General features: G+C 49.2%; 6 pseudogenes; all 6 read right to left on the minus strand.

Moving 5' to 3' along the window:
* Positions 1-951: 951 nt before the first annotated feature.
* Positions 952-1,162, minus strand: LOC124769536 (annotated as a pseudogene).
* Positions 1,163-4,390: 3,228 nt separating this feature from the next.
* LOC124769598 lies at positions 4,391-4,601 on the minus strand (annotated as a pseudogene).
* Positions 4,602-7,830: 3,229 nt separating this feature from the next.
* On the minus strand, positions 7,831-8,041 carry LOC124769600 (annotated as a pseudogene).
* A 3,229-nt stretch (positions 8,042-11,270) lies between these two features.
* Positions 11,271-11,481, minus strand: LOC124769601 (annotated as a pseudogene).
* A 3,229-nt stretch (positions 11,482-14,710) lies between these two features.
* Positions 14,711-14,921, minus strand: LOC124769602 (annotated as a pseudogene).
* A 3,229-nt stretch (positions 14,922-18,150) lies between these two features.
* On the minus strand, positions 18,151-18,361 carry LOC124769603 (annotated as a pseudogene).
* Between the last annotated feature and the right edge of the window lie 1,305 nt (positions 18,362-19,666).

Consider the following 19,666-nt stretch of genomic DNA (forward strand, 5'->3'; position numbering starts at 1 on the left):
TTATAATCAGTGTTAAGAACACGTCCTTAGCCCGACAGTGACCTGTGACCTTTGGATTAAGGACAATACGTACAGCTAGAAAATCGGCGGGTAGCTCGCAACCAGCAAACATCTCCTCGCACGTTTTGCAGAAGCGGTCTCCTAACAGGCCGGAAAACCTAGCACTTCGATTAGTGTTGGAATGGCACAATCGAAGGGCGGTATCCTTGCGGAGTACCGCCAGAGATGAAAAACCGCAGTGTCAGGGCCTAAATGCTTGCAGCGTGTGCGCTCCACATGTGGGAGTGACACACGGTGGTGCGGGCCGATATGGCAACAGGCGACCGTCGAAAACATCGCAAAGGCAAGTGCCGGAAGGAACGACCAAATACGAGATCACTCGTCAACATCCCAGTACTACCCTCCATGTCGAGGAGTAAACTGCGACTTCCATTTGAACGCCGCTAGCTGCCAGGGCAGTGGAGAAGCCGTGAGGCCGCCCCACAGCAGCGTCAGGCCGGTGCGAGCTATACTGGCGCGAGCTACACCTAGCCGAGTGCTTACATCGTCCACCGCCTACTGCATATGTGTGTGTGCGTGTGTACACACGTATTCAGCGTGCGTGCGGCGGCGACGACGACGACGTTCGCGAGGAGCTAAGGATATAACTCCAAAAAATGTAATTAAAATTATCTGTGCCCGGACCATAAGAGACGCTAACGAGGCATCCGAAGGCACTGTCCTGTGCCCCCATAAATTACCAGCCTAGCGTAATGCGGCTGCAAGTGCCGTCCGGCTAAACGCAAAAAAAAAAAAAAAAATTCTTAAGATAATCTTAAATTAATGAAAAGAAATCGTGGTGTGTAAGCAACTAACTACTGGGCACATCAACAACTACGACAAGTTTTGCTACCAGCGGAATATCTGATCACTGCAGAAAGTTAACCCATTTCAGGCTGTGTTTTAATTAATTTTAGGTGGGCCGATCCCGGCGGTACTTCAATGCCGGGCCAACCCGCGACAGAGGTGGAGCAAGCCCCTAGCACTCCGTCATAAGCCAAAAATGAGTGTAATATTCTGGTCGTGTGATGCAGGACGTATCAGATATTAAGCTGATAAGACAAATACTACACTTTTTTCCCTCCTACCTCCCCTATAGACCTACCTTTTCCTCTCCAAAAATGCCGCCATCCTCTAGTGTCGACGCAGCACGTAAAGCAGGGTGTTGTTAGTAGCAAGACTTATTGCCATAAACCGAAAATAAAAGCGGAGGCATACTCTGCTATGCCTTGGGGGCGACGACACACTACTCAGAAACACACCTCCCTCTCCAGGTGTGAAGCAAGTGATGATGTTAAAAACTAAATAGAAAGTAATAAATAAAGACAGAAATGAAGGCAAAATAAAAAAAAACAGCGACGGCAGCACACTCAAACGAAACTTGCGAGATAATCCCATCGCCCATAGAATTAACGAAGTAATAATCCTCTAAGATAGATTATGTGTTTTCCAATTTTCCAATAATTTTTCATACAAGGTTCACACAATTTCCGTGTTACCAATTTCCATATTATCAGTATCATAGAACAGTCTACTCTAGTGATGCCCTGAAGGCCAATACCAAATCTGGGGTATGGGTAAGTCAAGGGTAGTTTGAAAGTCTGAGTGACAAAGATCCAGGGGTACACTCAGGCAATTCTTATACGAGGTGCCTTAGTCAGCCCGGAACACCTTTTGATAACCATGAACCATTGCAACTTTAAGAAATCTTGCAAAAGTAATGGTATATTTCCGGTCAGATTCCGCCAGGCGATGCTGGCTCCAAAGGTAGTCCATGAAAGAGACAGCATCGGTGAGGCAAAGGTCATAGATCGTGAAAATGGTGTGGCCCAAGAGCCACACCATTGCGTTACGTCGTGTTCGTTGGTTGGTCTGAATATCAGGGGTAAGGAACCAGTCGATTGACACATAGTCCAGTGTAGTCCCACCGATCAGCGCTAATAGCACACGTGCAAGGTCCCACACTTCTGTGACGTGAGGGCATAAGAGACGATGCTCTCTGGTGTCTACGTCACCACATCGGCCGCAAGCAGCCGAGGGCCATAGGCGGATGGCCGCCAGGCGGTGATTAGTGGGTATTAAATTGTTTACAACGCGATACCATAGCGCTGAAACTTCTGTGGGAAGGGCTGGGTGGTTGATATTAGCCCAAGCTTGGTGCCAGATGACCGACGGTCGTCTGTCCTCCAATTTATGTGGTGTGGGCTGGCCTCGAAGCGCCTAGTAAAGGCGCTTCGATGTGCGTGCCTTGTCGGTGGCCACTGTTAGGACGTAACTTTGATTGAGGTAATAGTCCTTGACTGTCGTCATCCGGAATGGAATATGTGTCAAACATACTGGTGCACGCGCCGATTGTGGGGGATAACGGTCGAAAAGCACCGCTGTTGTACCACCTGGGTCAATCTCACGCAAAGTGGCGATACTTGGAATCAGGATTGCCGCACATTTGCGGGGAAAGTCAATGAGTCCAAGGCCACTATCGACCTTTGGCAGTGTACAATTCTGCGCATCAACTTTGAATAGTGCATGCCGCCACAATAGGCAATATACTGTTTGTGAGATGGCTCTGCTGGTTTGTTTCGGTAGCGTATGGAGTTGTGCTACATACTATGCCCGTGATAGGATGTATGTACTAATCAGTTGGATTCGTTGATGGAGGTCGAGTCGTCGATCAGTGTGACTCATGCAAAATCCTCTGATGCGCGTGAGAATCCGCCTGCACGTGAGTGTTAACATGCGCTGCGGACAGTCAGTCACCTCAAGACCCAAGATACGTTGTTCCCCTACAATCCGGTTGCATGGGCGTTCGATGGTCAATGATCGTGGCCCTAGTGGCATTAGCACCATTTTGTTGGATTTTAACATGGCACCGGATGCTCGTTCATAAACGTGGAGGACTCGGCGAACCGAATCGATGTCATTGGCGTTTGCTACAAACACACCTACACCATCCGCGTATGCCGCACTGCGGAAGGTGACGCCTGGGAAAGGAACACCATCGACCATCCGTCCGATGTCACGCAGCATGGGGTCCACCGCCAAAGCGATAAAATACACTGACAAGGGACAGCCTTGTCGAACTGATCGTCTGATGGGAATTGGTCGTGATCTGCAGCCGTTCACAATGATTCTGGAATTTGCTCCATCCAAGAAGTGCCGGATGACTCTTATGAAGTGCTCCCCGAAACCCTTCCGCGACATAACGGCCAGCAGGTAAGGATGGGAGAAGGCACCGGCGAAATCTAGAGATCAATTGAAGCCGGGGTTCGAGCGTCGGCGGTGGGTGAGTAAGACAGCATCACGGTATATAGAAGCAGCAGTGAAGGTGGTTCGATTCGAAACGCCAGTGTACCTTATTTATTACCTGTTTAAGATGTGAAGCCACACTTCGTGCCACCAACTTATAATCAGTGTTAAGAACACGTCCTTAGCCCGACAGTGACCTGTGACCTTTGGATTAAGGACAATACGTACAGCTAGAAAATCGGCGGGTAGCTCGCAACCAGCAAACATCTCCTCGCACGTTTTGCAGAAGCGGTCTCCTAACAGGCCGGAAAACCTAGCACTTCGATTAGTGTTGGAATGGCACAATCGAAGGGCGGTATCCTTGCGGAGTACCGCCAGAGATGAAAAACCGCAGTGTCAGGGCCTAAATGCTTGCAGCGTGTGCGCTCCACATGTGGGAGTGACACACGGTGGTGCGGGCCGATATGGCAACAGGCGACCGTCGAAAACATCGCAAAGGCAAGTGCCCGAAGGAACGACCAAATACGAGATCACTCGTCAACATCCCAGTACTACCCTCCATGTCGAGGAGTAAACTGCGACTTCCATTTGAACGCCGCTAGCTGCCAGGGCAGTGGAGAAGCCGTGAGGCCGCCCCACAGCAGCGTCAGGCCGGTGCGAGCTATACTGGCGCGAGCTACACCTAGCCGAGTGCTTACATCGTCCACCGCCTACTGCATATGTGTGTGTGCGTGTGTACACACGTATTCAGCGTGCGTGCGGCGGCGACGACGACGACGTTCGCGAGGAGCTAAGGATATAACTCCAAAAAATGTAATTAAAATTATCTGTGCCCGGACCATAAGAGACGCTAACGAGGCATCCGAAGGCACTGTCCTGTGCCCCCATAAATTACCAGCCTAGCGTAATGCGGCTGCAAGTGCCGTCCGGCTAAACGCAAAAAAAAAAAAAAAATTCTTAAGATAATCTTAAATTAATGAAAAGAAATCGTGGTGTGTAAGCAACTAACTACTGGGCACATCAACAACTACGACAAGTTTTGCTACCAGCGGAATATCTGATCACTGCAGAAAGTTAACCCATTTCAGGCTGTGTTTTAATTAATTTTAGGTGGGCCGATCCCGGCGGTACTTCAATGCCGGGCCAACCCGCGACAGAGGTGGAGCAAGCCCCTAGCACTCCGTCATAAGCCAAAAATGAGTGTAATATTCTGGTCGTGTGATGCAGGACGTATCGGATATTAAGCTGATAAGACAAATACTACACTTTTTTCCCTCCTACCTCCCCTATAGACCTACCTTTTCCTCTCCAAAAATGCCGCCATCCTCTAGTGTCGACGCAGCACGTAAAGCAGGGTGTTGTTAGTAGCAAGACTTATTGCCATAAACCGAAAATAAAAGCGGAGGCATACTCTGCTATGCCTTGGGGGCGACGACACACTACTCAGAAACACACCTCCCTCTCCAGGTGTGAAGCAAGTGATGATGTTAAAAACTAAATAGAAAGTAATAAATAAAGACAGAAATGAAGGCAAAATAAAAAAAAACAGCGACGGCAGCACACTCAAACGAAACTTGCGAGATAATCCCATCGCCCATAGAATTAACGAAGTAATAATCCTCTAAGATAGATTATGTGTTTTCCAATTTTCCAATAATTTTTCATACAAGGTTCACACAATTTCCGTGTTACCAATTTCCATATTATCAGTATCATAGAACAGTCTACTCTAGTGATGCCCTGAAGGCCAATACCAAATCTGGGGTATGGGTAAGTCAAGGGTAGTTTGAAAGTCTGAGTGACAAAGATCCAGGGGTACACTCAGGCAATTCTTATACGAGGTGCCTTAGTCAGCCCGGAACACCTTTTGATAACCATGAACCATTGCAACTTTAAGAAATCTTGCAAAAGTAATGGTATATTTCCGGTCAGATTCCGCCAGGCGATGCTGGCTCCAAAGGTAGTCCATGAAAGAGACAGCATCGGTGAGGCAAAGGTCATAGATCGTGAAAATGGTGTGGCCCAAGAGCCACACCATTGCGTTACGTCGTGTTCGTTGGTTGGTCTGAATATCAGGGGTAAGGAACCAGTCGATTGACACATAGTCCAGTGTAGTCCCACCGATCAGCGCTAATAGCACACGTGCAAGGTCCCACACTTCTGTGACGTGAGGGCATAAGAGACGATGCTCTCTGGTGTCTACGTCACCACATCGGCCGCAAGCAGCCGAGGGCCATAGGCGGATGGCCGCCAGGCGGTGATTAGTGGGTATTAAATTGTTTACAACGCGATACCATAGCGCTGAAACTTCTGTGGGAAGGGCTGGGTGGTTGATATTAGCCCAAGCTTGGTGCCAGATGACCGACGGTCGTCTGTCCTCCAATTTATGTGGTGTGGGCTGGCCTCGAAGCGCCTAGTAAAGGCGCTTCGATGTGCGTGCCTTGTCGGTGGCCACTGTTAGGACGTAACTTTGATTGAGGTAATAGTCCTTGACTGTCGTCATCCGGAATGGAATATGTGTCAAACATACTGGTGCACGCGCCGATTGTGGGGGATAACGGTCGAAAAGCACCGCTGTTGTACCACCTGGGTCAATCTCACGCAAAGTGGCGATACTTGGAATCAGGATTGCCGCACATTTGCGGGGAAAGTCAATGAGTCCAAGGCCACTATCGACCTTTGGCAGTGTACAATTCTGCGCATCAACTTTGAATAGTGCATGCCGCCACAATAGGCAATATACTGTTTGTGAGATGGCTCTGCTGGTTTGTTTCGGTAGCGTATGGAGTTGTGCTACATACTATGCCCGTGATAGGATGTATGTACTAATCAGTTGGATTCGTTGATGGAGGTCGAGTCGTCGATCAGTGTGACTCATGCAAAATCCTCTGATGCGCGTGAGAATCCGCCTGCACGTGAGTGTTAACATGCGCTGCGGACAGTCAGTCACCTCAAGACCCAAGATACGTTGTTCCCCTACAATCCGGTTGCATGGGCGTTCGATGGTCAATGATCGTGGCCCTAGTGGCATTAGCACCATTTTGTTGGATTTTAACATGGCACCGGATGCTCGTTCATAAACGTGGAGGACTCGGCGAACCGAATCGATGTCATTGGCGTTTGCTACAAACACACCTACACCATCCGCGTATGCCGCACTGCGGAAGGTGACGCCTGGGAAAGGAACACCATCGACCATCCGTCCGATGTCACGCAGCATGGGGTCCACCGCCAAAGCGATAAAATACACTGACAAGGGACAGCCTTGTCGAACTGATCGTCTGATGGGAATTGGTCGTGATCTGCAGCCGTTCACAATGATTCTGGAATTTGCTCCATCCAAGAAGTGCCGGATGACTCTTATGAAGTGCTCCCCGAAACCCTTCCGCGACATAACGGCCAGCAGGTAAGGATGGGAGAAGGCACCGGCGAAATCTAGAGATCAATTGAAGCCGGGGTTCGAGCGTCGGCGGTGGGTGAGTAAGACAGCATCACGGTATATAGAAGCAGCAGTGAAGGTGGTTCGATTCGAAACGCCAGTGTACCTTATTTATTACCTGTTTAAGATGTGAAGCCACACTTCGTGCCACCAACTTATAATCAGTGTTAAGAACACGTCCTTAGCCCGACAGTGACCTGTGACCTTTGGATTAAGGACAATACGTACAGCTAGAAAATCGGCGGGTAGCTCGCAACCAGCAAACATCTCCTCGCACGTTTTGCAGAAGCGGTCTCCTAACAGGCCGGAAAACCTAGCACTTCGATTAGTGTTGGAATGGCACAATCGAAGGGCGGTATCCTTGCGGAGTACCGCCAGAGATGAAAAACCGCAGTGTCAGGGCCTAAATGCTTGCAGCGTGTGCGCTCCACATGTGGGAGTGACACACGGTGGTGCGGGCCGATATGGCAACAGGCGACCGTCGAAAACATCGCAAAGGCAAGTGCCCGAAGGAACGACCAAATACGAGATCACTCGTCAACATCCCAGTACTACCCTCCATGTCGAGGAGTAAACTGCGACTTCCATTTGAACGCCGCTAGCTGCCAGGGCAGTGGAGAAGCCGTGAGGCCGCCCCACAGCAGCGTCAGGCCGGTGCGAGCTATACTGGCGCGAGCTACACCTAGCCGAGTGCTTACATCGTCCACCGCCTACTGCATATGTGTGTGTGCGTGTGTACACACGTATTCAGCGTGCGTGCGGCGGCGACGACGACGACGTTCGCGAGGAGCTAAGGATATAACTCCAAAAAATGTAATTAAAATTATCTGTGCCCGGACCATAAGAGACGCTAACGAGGCATCCGAAGGCACTGTCCTGTGCCCCCATAAATTACCAGCCTAGCGTAATGCGGCTGCAAGTGCCGTCCGGCTAAACGCAAAAAAAAAAAAAAAAATTCTTAAGATAATCTTAAATTAATGAAAAGAAATCGTGGTGTGTAAGCAACTAACTACTGGGCACATCAACAACTACGACAAGTTTTGCTACCAGCGGAATATCTGATCACTGCAGAAAGTTAACCCATTTCAGGCTGTGTTTTAATTAATTTTAGGTGGGCCGATCCCGGCGGTACTTCAATGCCGGGCCAACCCGCGACAGAGGTGGAGCAAGCCCCTAGCACTCCGTCATAAGCCAAAAATGAGTGTAATATTCTGGTCGTGTGATGCAGGACGTATCGGATATTAAGCTGATAAGACAAATACTACACTTTTTTCCCTCCTACCTCCCCTATAGACCTACCTTTTCCTCTCCAAAAATGCCGCCATCCTCTAGTGTCGACGCAGCACGTAAAGCAGGGTGTTGTTAGTAGCAAGACTTATTGCCATAAACCGAAAATAAAAGCGGAGGCATACTCTGCTATGCCTTGGGGGCGACGACACACTACTCAGAAACACACCTCCCTCTCCAGGTGTGAAGCAAGTGATGATGTTAAAAACTAAATAGAAAGTAATAAATAAAGACAGAAATGAAGGCAAAATAAAAAAAAACAGCGACGGCAGCACACTCAAACGAAACTTGCGAGATAATCCCATCGCCCATAGAATTAACGAAGTAATAATCCTCTAAGATAGATTATGTGTTTTCCAATTTTCCAATAATTTTTCATACAAGGTTCACACAATTTCCGTGTTACCAATTTCCATATTATCAGTATCATAGAACAGTCTACTCTAGTGATGCCCTGAAGGCCAATACCAAATCTGGGGTATGGGTAAGTCAAGGGTAGTTTGAAAGTCTGAGTGACAAAGATCCAGGGGTACACTCAGGCAATTCTTATACGAGGTGCCTTAGTCAGCCCGGAACACCTTTTGATAACCATGAACCATTGCAACTTTAAGAAATCTTGCAAAAGTAATGGTATATTTCCGGTCAGATTCCGCCAGGCGATGCTGGCTCCAAAGGTAGTCCATGAAAGAGACAGCATCGGTGAGGCAAAGGTCATAGATCGTGAAAATGGTGTGGCCCAAGAGCCACACCATTGCGTTACGTCGTGTTCGTTGGTTGGTCTGAATATCAGGGGTAAGGAACCAGTCGATTGACACATAGTCCAGTGTAGTCCCACCGATCAGCGCTAATAGCACACGTGCAAGGTCCCACACTTCTGTGACGTGAGGGCATAAGAGACGATGCTCTCTGGTGTCTACGTCACCACATCGGCCGCAAGCAGCCGAGGGCCATAGGCGGATGGCCGCCAGGCGGTGATTAGTGGGTATTAAATTGTTTACAACGCGATACCATAGCGCTGAAACTTCTGTGGGAAGGGCTGGGTGGTTGATATTAGCCCAAGCTTGGTGCCAGATGACCGACGGTCGTCTGTCCTCCAATTTATGTGGTGTGGGCTGGCCTCGAAGCGCCTAGTAAAGGCGCTTCGATGTGCGTGCCTTGTCGGTGGCCACTGTTAGGACGTAACTTTGATTGAGGTAATAGTCCTTGACTGTCGTCATCCGGAATGGAATATGTGTCAAACATACTGGTGCACGCGCCGATTGTGGGGGATAACGGTCGAAAAGCACCGCTGTTGTACCACCTGGGTCAATCTCACGCAAAGTGGCGATACTTGGAATCAGGATTGCCGCACATTTGCGGGGAAAGTCAATGAGTCCAAGGCCACTATCGACCTTTGGCAGTGTACAATTCTGCGCATCAACTTTGAATAGTGCATGCCGCCACAATAGGCAATATACTGTTTGTGAGATGGCTCTGCTGGTTTGTTTCGGTAGCGTATGGAGTTGTGCTACATACTATGCCCGTGATAGGATGTATGTACTAATCAGTTGGATTCGTTGATGGAGGTCGAGTCGTCGATCAGTGTGACTCATGCAAAATCCTCTGATGCGCGTGAGAATCCGCCTGCACGTGAGTGTTAACATGCGCTGCGGACAGTCAGTCACCTCAAGACCCAAGATACGTTGTTCCCCTACAATCCGGTTGCATGGGCGTTCGATGGTCAATGATCGTGGCCCTAGTGGCATTAGCACCATTTTGTTGGATTTTAACATGGCACCGGATGCTCGTTCATAAACGTGGAGGACTCGGCGAACCGAATCGATGTCATTGGCGTTTGCTACAAACACACCTACACCATCCGCGTATGCCGCACTGCGGAAGGTGACGCCTGGGAAAGGAACACCATCGACCATCCGTCCGATGTCACGCAGCATGGGGTCCACCGCCAAAGCGATAAAATACACTGACAAGGGACAGCCTTGTCGAACTGATCGTCTGATGGGAATTGGTCGTGATCTGCAGCCGTTCACAATGATTCTGGAATTTGCTCCATCCAAGAAGTGCCGGATGACTCTTATGAAGTGCTCCCCGAAACCCTTCCGCGACATAACGGCCAGCAGGTAAGGATGGGAGAAGGCACCGGCGAAATCTAGAGATCAATTGAAGCCGGGGTTCGAGCGTCGGCGGTGGGTGAGTAAGACAGCATCACGGTATATAGAAGCAGCAGTGAAGGTGGTTCGATTCGAAACGCCAGTGTACCTTATTTATTACCTGTTTAAGATGTGAAGCCACACTTCGTGCCACCAACTTATAATCAGTGTTAAGAACACGTCCTTAGCCCGACAGTGACCTGTGACCTTTGGATTAAGGACAATACGTACAGCTAGAAAATCGGCGGGTAGCTCGCAACCAGCAAACATCTCCTCGCACGTTTTGCAGAAGCGGTCTCCTAACAGGCCGGAAAACCTAGCACTTCGATTAGTGTTGGAATGGCACAATCGAAGGGCGGTATCCTTGCGGAGTACCGCCAGAGATGAAAAACCGCAGTGTCAGGGCCTAAATGCTTGCAGCGTGTGCGCTCCACATGTGGGAGTGACACACGGTGGTGCGGGCCGATATGGCAACAGGCGACCGTCGAAAACATCGCAAAGGCAAGTGCCCGAAGGAACGACCAAATACGAGATCACTCGTCAACATCCCAGTACTACCCTCCATGTCGAGGAGTAAACTGCGACTTCCATTTGAACGCCGCTAGCTGCCAGGGCAGTGGAGAAGCCGTGAGGCCGCCCCACAGCAGCGTCAGGCCGGTGCGAGCTATACTGGCGCGAGCTACACCTAGCCGAGTGCTTACATCGTCCACCGCCTACTGCATATGTGTGTGTGCGTGTGTACACACGTATTCAGCGTGCGTGCGGCGGCGACGACGACGACGTTCGCGAGGAGCTAAGGATATAACTCCAAAAAATGTAATTAAAATTATCTGTGCCCGGACCATAAGAGACGCTAACGAGGCATCCGAAGGCACTGTCCTGTGCCCCCATAAATTACCAGCCTAGCGTAATGCGGCTGCAAGTGCCGTCCGGCTAAACGCAAAAAAAAAAAAAAAAATTCTTAAGATAATCTTAAATTAATGAAAAGAAATCGTGGTGTGTAAGCAACTAACTACTGGGCACATCAACAACTACGACAAGTTTTGCTACCAGCGGAATATCTGATCACTGCAGAAAGTTAACCCATTTCAGGCTGTGTTTTAATTAATTTTAGGTGGGCCGATCCCGGCGGTACTTCAATGCCGGGCCAACCCGCGACAGAGGTGGAGCAAGCCCCTAGCACTCCGTCATAAGCCAAAAATGAGTGTAATATTCTGGTCGTGTGATGCAGGACGTATCGGATATTAAGCTGATAAGACAAATACTACACTTTTTTCCCTCCTACCTCCCCTATAGACCTACCTTTTCCTCTCCAAAAATGCCGCCATCCTCTAGTGTCGACGCAGCACGTAAAGCAGGGTGTTGTTAGTAGCAAGACTTATTGCCATAAACCGAAAATAAAAGCGGAGGCATACTCTGCTATGCCTTGGGGGCGACGACACACTACTCAGAAACACACCTCCCTCTCCAGGTGTGAAGCAAGTGATGATGTTAAAAACTAAATAGAAAGTAATAAATAAAGACAGAAATGAAGGCAAAATAAAAAAAAACAGCGACGGCAGCACACTCAAACGAAACTTGCGAGATAATCCCATCGCCCATAGAATTAACGAAGTAATAATCCTCTAAGATAGATTATGTGTTTTCCAATTTTCCAATAATTTTTCATACAAGGTTCACACAATTTCCGTGTTACCAATTTCCATATTATCAGTATCATAGAACAGTCTACTCTAGTGATGCCCTGAAGGCCAATACCAAATCTGGGGTATGGGTAAGTCAAGGGTAGTTTGAAAGTCTGAGTGACAAAGATCCAGGGGTACACTCAGGCAATTCTTATACGAGGTGCCTTAGTCAGCCCGGAACACCTTTTGATAACCATGAACCATTGCAACTTTAAGAAATCTTGCAAAAGTAATGGTATATTTCCGGTCAGATTCCGCCAGGCGATGCTGGCTCCAAAGGTAGTCCATGAAAGAGACAGCATCGGTGAGGCAAAGGTCATAGATCGTGAAAATGGTGTGGCCCAAGAGCCACACCATTGCGTTACGTCGTGTTCGTTGGTTGGTCTGAATATCAGGGGTAAGGAACCAGTCGATTGACACATAGTCCAGTGTAGTCCCACCGATCAGCGCTAATAGCACACGTGCAAGGTCCCACACTTCTGTGACGTGAGGGCATAAGAGACGATGCTCTCTGGTGTCTACGTCACCACATCGGCCGCAAGCAGCCGAGGGCCATAGGCGGATGGCCGCCAGGCGGTGATTAGTGGGTATTAAATTGTTTACAACGCGATACCATAGCGCTGAAACTTCTGTGGGAAGGGCTGGGTGGTTGATATTAGCCCAAGCTTGGTGCCAGATGACCGACGGTCGTCTGTCCTCCAATTTATGTGGTGTGGGCTGGCCTCGAAGCGCCTAGTAAAGGCGCTTCGATGTGCGTGCCTTGTCGGTGGCCACTGTTAGGACGTAACTTTGATTGAGGTAATAGTCCTTGACTGTCGTCATCCGGAATGGAATATGTGTCAAACATACTGGTGCACGCGCCGATTGTGGGGGATAACGGTCGAAAAGCACCGCTGTTGTACCACCTGGGTCAATCTCACGCAAAGTGGCGATACTTGGAATCAGGATTGCCGCACATTTGCGGGGAAAGTCAATGAGTCCAAGGCCACTATCGACCTTTGGCAGTGTACAATTCTGCGCATCAACTTTGAATAGTGCATGCCGCCACAATAGGCAATATACTGTTTGTGAGATGGCTCTGCTGGTTTGTTTCGGTAGCGTATGGAGTTGTGCTACATACTATGCCCGTGATAGGATGTATGTACTAATCAGTTGGATTCGTTGATGGAGGTCGAGTCGTCGATCAGTGTGACTCATGCAAAATCCTCTGATGCGCGTGAGAATCCGCCTGCACGTGAGTGTTAACATGCGCTGCGGACAGTCAGTCACCTCAAGACCCAAGATACGTTGTTCCCCTACAATCCGGTTGCATGGGCGTTCGATGGTCAATGATCGTGGCCCTAGTGGCATTAGCACCATTTTGTTGGATTTTAACATGGCACCGGATGCTCGTTCATAAACGTGGAGGACTCGGCGAACCGAATCGATGTCATTGGCGTTTGCTACAAACACACCTACACCATCCGCGTATGCCGCACTGCGGAAGGTGACGCCTGGGAAAGGAACACCATCGACCATCCGTCCGATGTCACGCAGCATGGGGTCCAGCGCCAAAGCGATAAAATACACTGACAAGGGACAGCCTTGTCGAACTGATCGTCTGATGGGAATTGGTCGTGATCTGCAGCCGTTCACAATGATTCTGGAATTTGCTCCATCCAAGAAGTGCCGGATGACTCTTATGAAGTGCTCCCCGAAACCCTTACGCGACATAACGGCCAGCAGGTAAGGATGGGAGAAGGCACCGGCGAAATCTAGAGATCAATTGAAGCCGGAGTTCGAGCGTCGGCGGTGGGTGAGTAAGACAGCATCACGGTATATAGAAGCAGCGGTGAAGGTGGTTCGATTCGAAACGCCAGTGTACCTTATTCATTACCTGTTTAAGATGTGAAGCCACACTTCGTGCCACCAACTTATAATCAGTGTTAAGAACACGTCCTTAGCCCGACAGTGACCTGTGACCTTTGGATTAAGGACAATACGTACAGCTAGAAAATCGGCGGGTAGCTCGCAACCAGCAAACATCTCCTCGCACGTTTTGCAGAAGCGGTCTCCTAACAGGCCGGAAAACCTAGCACTTCGATTAGTGTTGGAATGGCACAATCGAAGGGCGGTATCCTTGCGGAGTACCGCCAGAGATGAAAAACCGCAGTGTCAGGGCCTAAATGCTTGCAGCGTGTGCGCTCCACATGTGGGAGTGACACACGGTGGTGCGGGCCGATATGGCAACAGGCGACCGTCGAAAACATCGCAAAGGCAAGTGCCCGAAGGAACGACCAAATACGAGATCACTCGTCAACATCCCAGTACTACCCTCCATGTCGAGGAGTAAACTGCGACTTCCATTTGAACGCCGCTAGCTGCCAGGGCAGTGGAGAAGCCGTGAGGCCGCCCCACAGCAGCGTCAGGCCGGTGCGAGCTATACTGGCGCGAGCTACACCTAGCCGAGTGCTTACATCGTCCACCGCCTACTGCATATGTGTGTGTGCGTGTGTACACACGTATTCAGCGTGCGTGCGGCGGCGACGACGACGACGTTCGCGAGGAGCTAAGGATATAACTCCAAAAAATGTAATTAAAATTATCTGTGCCCGGACCATAAGAGACGCTAACGAGGCATCCGAAGGCACTGTCCTGTGCCCCCATAAATTACCAGCCTAGCGCAATGCGGCTGCAAGTGCCGTCCGGCTAAACGCAAAAAAAAAAAAAAAAATTCTTAAGATAATCTTAAATTAATGAAAAGAAATCGTGGTGTGTAAGCAACTAACTACTGGGCACATCAACAACTACGACAAGTTTTGCTACCAGCGGAATATCTGATCACTGCAGAAAGTTAACCCATTTCAGGCTGTGTTTTAATTAATTTTAGGTGGGCCGATCCCGGCGGTACTTCAATGCCGGGCCAACCCGCGACAGAGGTGGAGCAAGCCCCTAGCACTCCGTCATAAGCCAAAAATGAGTGTAATATTCTGGTCGTGTGATGCAGGACGTATCGGATATTAAGCTGATAAGACAAATACTACACTTTTTTCCCTCCTACCTCCCCTATAGACCTACCTTTTCCTCTCCAAAAATGCCGCCATCCTCTAGTGTCGACGCAGCACGTAAAGCAGGGTGTTGTTAGTAGCAAGACTTATTGCCATAAACCGAAAATAAAAGCGGAGGCATACTCTGCTATGCCTTGGGGGCGACGACACACTACTCAGAAACACACCTCCCTCTCCAGGTGTGAAGCAAGTGATGATGTTAAAAACTAAATAGAAAGTAATAAATAAAGACAGAAATGAAGGCAAAATAAAAAAAAACAGCGACGGCAGCACACTCAAACGAAACTTGCGAGATAATCCCATCGCCCATAGAATTAACGAAGTAATAATCCTCTAAGATAGATTATGTGTTTTCCAATTTTCCAATAATTTTTCATACAAGGTTCACACAATTTCCGTGTTACCAATTTCCATATTATCAGTATCATAGAACAGTCTACTCTAGTGATGCCCTGAAGGCCAATACCAAATCTGGGGTATGGGTAAGTCAAGGGTAGTTTGAAAGTCTGAGTGACAAAGATCCAGGGGTACACTCAGGCAATTCTTATACGAGGTGCCTTAGTCAGCCCGGAACACCTTTTGATAACCATGAACCATTGCAACTTTAAGAAATCTTGCAAAAGTAATGGTATATTTCCGGTCAGATTCCGCCAGGCGATGCTGGCTCCAAAGGTAGTCCATGAAAGAGACAGCATCGGTGAGGCAAAGGTCATAGATCGTGAAAATGGTGTGGCCCAAGAGCCACACCATTGCGTTACGTCGTGTTCGTTGGTTGGTCTGAATATCAGGGGTAAGGAACCAGTCGATTGACACATAGTCCAGTGTAGTCCCACCGATCAGCGCTAATAGCACACGTGCAAGGTCCCACACTTCTGTGACGTGAGGGCATAAGAGACGATGCTCTCTGGTGTCTACGTCACCACATCGGCCGCAAGCAGCCGAGGGCCATAGGCGGATGGCCGCCAGGCGGTGATTAGTGGGTATTAAATTGTTTACAACGCGATACCATAGCGCTGAAACTTCTGTGGGAAGGGCTGGGTGGTTGATATTAGCCCAAGCTTGGTGCCAGATGACCGACGGTCGTCTGTCCTCCAATTTATGTGGTGTGGGCTGGCCTCGAAGCGCCTAGTAAAGGCGCTTCGATGTGCGTGCCTTGTCGGTGGCCACTGTTAGGACGTAACTTTGATTGAGGTAATAGTCCTTGACTGTCGTCATCCGGAATGGAATATGTGTCAAACATACTGGTGCACGCGCCGATTGTGGGGGATAACGGTCGAAAAGCACCGCTGTTGTACCACCTGGGTCAATCTCACGCAAAGTGGCGATACTTGGAATCAGGATTGCCGCACATTTGCGGGGAAAGTCAATGAGTCCAAGGCCACTATCGACCTTTGGCAGTGTACAATTCTGCGCATCAACTTTGAATAGTGCATGCCGCCACAATAGGCAATATACTGTTTGTGAGATGGCTCTGCTGGTTTGTTTCGGTAGCGTATGGAGTTGTGCTACATACTATGCCCGTGATAGGATGTATGTACTAATCAGTTGGATTCGTTGATGGAGGTCGAGTCGTCGATCAGTGTGACTCATGCAAAATCCTCTGATGCGCGTGAGAATCCGCCTGCACGTGAGTGTTAACATGCGCTGCGGACAGTCAGTCACCTCAAGACCCAAGATACGTTGTTCCCCTACAATCCGGTTGCATGGGCGTTCGATGGTCAATGATCGTGGCCCTAGTGGCATTAGCACCATTTTGTTGGATTTTAACATGGCACCGGATGCTCGTTCATAAACGTGGAGGACTCGGCGAACCGAATCGATGTCATTGGCGTTTGCTACAAACACACCTACACCATCCGCGTATGCCGCACTGCGGAAGGTGACGCCTGGGAAAGGAACACCATCGACCATCCGTCCGATGTCACGCAGCATGGGGTCCAGCGCCAAAGCGATAAAATACACTGACAAGGGACAGCCTTGTCGAACTGATCGTCTGATGGGAATTGGTCGTGATCTGCAGCCGTTCACAATGATTCTGGAATTTGCTCCATCCAAGAAGTGCCGGATGACTCTTATGAAGTGCTCCCCGAAACCCTTACGCGACATAACGGCCAGCAGGTAAGGATGGGAGAAGGCACCGGCGAAATCTAGAGATCAATTGAAGCCGGAGTTCGAGCGTCGGCGGTGGGTGAGTAAGACAGCATCACGGTATATAGAAGCAGCGGTGAAGGTGGTTCGATTCGAAACGCCAGTGTACCTTATTCATTACCTGTTTAAGATGTGAAGCCACACTTCGTGCCACCAACTTATAATCAGTGTTAAGAACACGTCCTTAGCCCGACAGTGACCTGTGACCTTTGGATTAAGGACAATACGTACAGCTAGAAAATCGGCGGGTAGCTCGCAACCAGCAAACATCTCCTCGCACGTTTTGCAGAAGCGGTCTCCTAACAGGCCGGAAAACCTAGCACTTCGATTAGTGTTGGAATGGCACAATCGAAGGGCGGTATCCTTGCGGAGTACCGCCAGAGATGAAAAACCGCAGTGTCAGGGCCTAAATGCTTGCAGCGTGTGCGCTCCACATGTGGGAGTGACACACGGTGGTGCGGGCCGATATGGCAACAGGCGACCGTCGAAAACATCGCAAAGGCAAGTGCCGGAAGGAACGACCAAATACGAGATCACTCGTCAACATCCCAGTACTACCCTCCATGTCGAGGAGTAAACTGCGACTTCCATTTGAACGCCGCTAGCTGCCAGGGCAGTGGAGAAGCCGTGAGGCCGCCCCACAGCAGCGTCAGGCCGGTGCGAGCTATACTGGCGCGAGCTACACCTAGCCGAGTGCTTACATCGTCCACCGCCTACTGCATATGTGTGTGTGCGTGTGTACACACGTATTCAGCGTGCGTGCGGCGGCGACGACGACGACGTTCGCGAGGAGCTAAGGATATAACTCCAAAAAATGTAATTAAAATTATCTGTGCCCGGACCATAAGAGACGCTAACGAGGCATCCGAAGGCACTGTCCTGTGCCCCCATAAATTACCAGCCTAGCGTAATGCGGCTGCAAGTGCCGTCCGGCTAAACGCAAAAAAAAAAAAAAAAATTCTTAAGATAATCTTAAATTAATGAAAAGAAATCGTGGTGTGTAAGCAACTAACTACTGGGCACATCAACAACTACGACAAGTTTTGCTACCAGCGGAATATCTGATCACTGCAGAAAGTTAACCCATTTCAGGCTGTGTTTTAATTAATTTTAGGTGGGCCGATCCCGGCGGTACTTCAATGCCGGGCCAACCCGCGACAGAGGTGGAGCAAGCCCCTAGCACTCCGTCATAAGCCAAAAATGAGTGTAATATTCTGGTCGTGTGATGCAGGACGTATCGGATATTAAGCTGATAAGACAAATACTACACTTTTTTCCCTCCTACCTCCCCTATAGACCTACCTTTTCCTCTCCAAAAATGCCGCCATCCTCTAGTGTCGACGCAGCACGTAAAGCAGGGTGTTGTTAGTAGCAAGACTTATTGCCATAAACCGAAAATAAAAGCGGAGGCATACTCTGCTATGCCTTGGGGGCGACGACACACTACTCAGAAACACACCTCCCTCTCCAGGTGTGAAGCAAGTGATGATGTTAAAAACTAAATAGAAAGTAATAAATAAAGACAGAAATGAAGGCAAAATAAAAAAAAACAGCGACGGCAGCACACTCAAACGAAACTTGCGAGATAATCCCATCGCCCATAGAATTAACGAAGTAATAATCCTCTAAGATAGATTATGTGTTTTCCAATTTTCCAATAATTTTTCATACAAGGTTCACACAATTTCCGTGTTACCAATTTCCATATTATCAGTATCATAGAACAGTCTACTCTAGTGATGCCCTGAAGGCCAATACCAAATCTGGGGTATGGGTAAGTCAAGGGTAGTTTGAAAGTCTGAGTGACAAAGATCCAGGGGTACACTCAGGCAATTCTTATACGAGGTGCCTTAGTCAGCCCGGAACACCTTTTGATAACCATGAACCATTGCAACTTTAAGAAATCTTGCAAAAGTAATGGTATATTTCCGGTCAGATTCCGCCAGGCGATGCTGGCTCCAAAGGTAGTCCATGAAAGAGACAGCATCGGTGAGGCAAAGGTCATAGATCGTGAAAATGGTGTGGCCCAAGAGCCACACCATTGCGTTACGTCGTGTTCGTTGGTTGGTCTGAATATCAGGGGTAAGGAACCAGTCGATTGACACATAGTCCAGTGTAGTCCCACCGATCAGCGCTAATAGCACACGTGCAAGGTCCCACACTTCTGTGACGTGAGGGCATAAGAGACGATGCTCTCTGGTGTCTACGTCACCACATCGGCCGCAAGCAGCCGAGGGCCATAGGCGGATGGCCGCCAGGCGGTGATTAGTGGGTATTAAATTGTTTACAACGCGATACCATAGCGCTGAAACTTCTGTGGGAAGGGCTGGGTGGTTGATATTAGCCCAAGCTTGGTGCCAGATGACCGACGGTCGTCTGTCCTCCAATTTATGTGGTGTGGGCTGGCCTCGAAGCGCCTAGTAAAGGCGCTTCGATGTGCGTGCCTTGTCGGTGGCCACTGTTAGGACGTAACTTTGATTGAGGTAATAGTCCTTGACTGTCGTCATCCGGAATGGAATATGTGTCAAACATACTGGTGCACGCGCCGATTGTGGGGGATAACGGTCGAAAAGCACCGCTGTTGTACCACCTGGGTCAATCTCACGCAAAGTGGCGATACTTGGA

This window comes from Schistocerca piceifrons, unplaced genomic scaffold (genome assembly GCF_021461385.2).
Source record: "Schistocerca piceifrons isolate TAMUIC-IGC-003096 unplaced genomic scaffold, iqSchPice1.1 HiC_scaffold_701, whole genome shotgun sequence".
Classification (NCBI taxonomy): Eukaryota; Metazoa; Arthropoda; class Insecta; order Orthoptera; family Acrididae; genus Schistocerca; species Schistocerca piceifrons.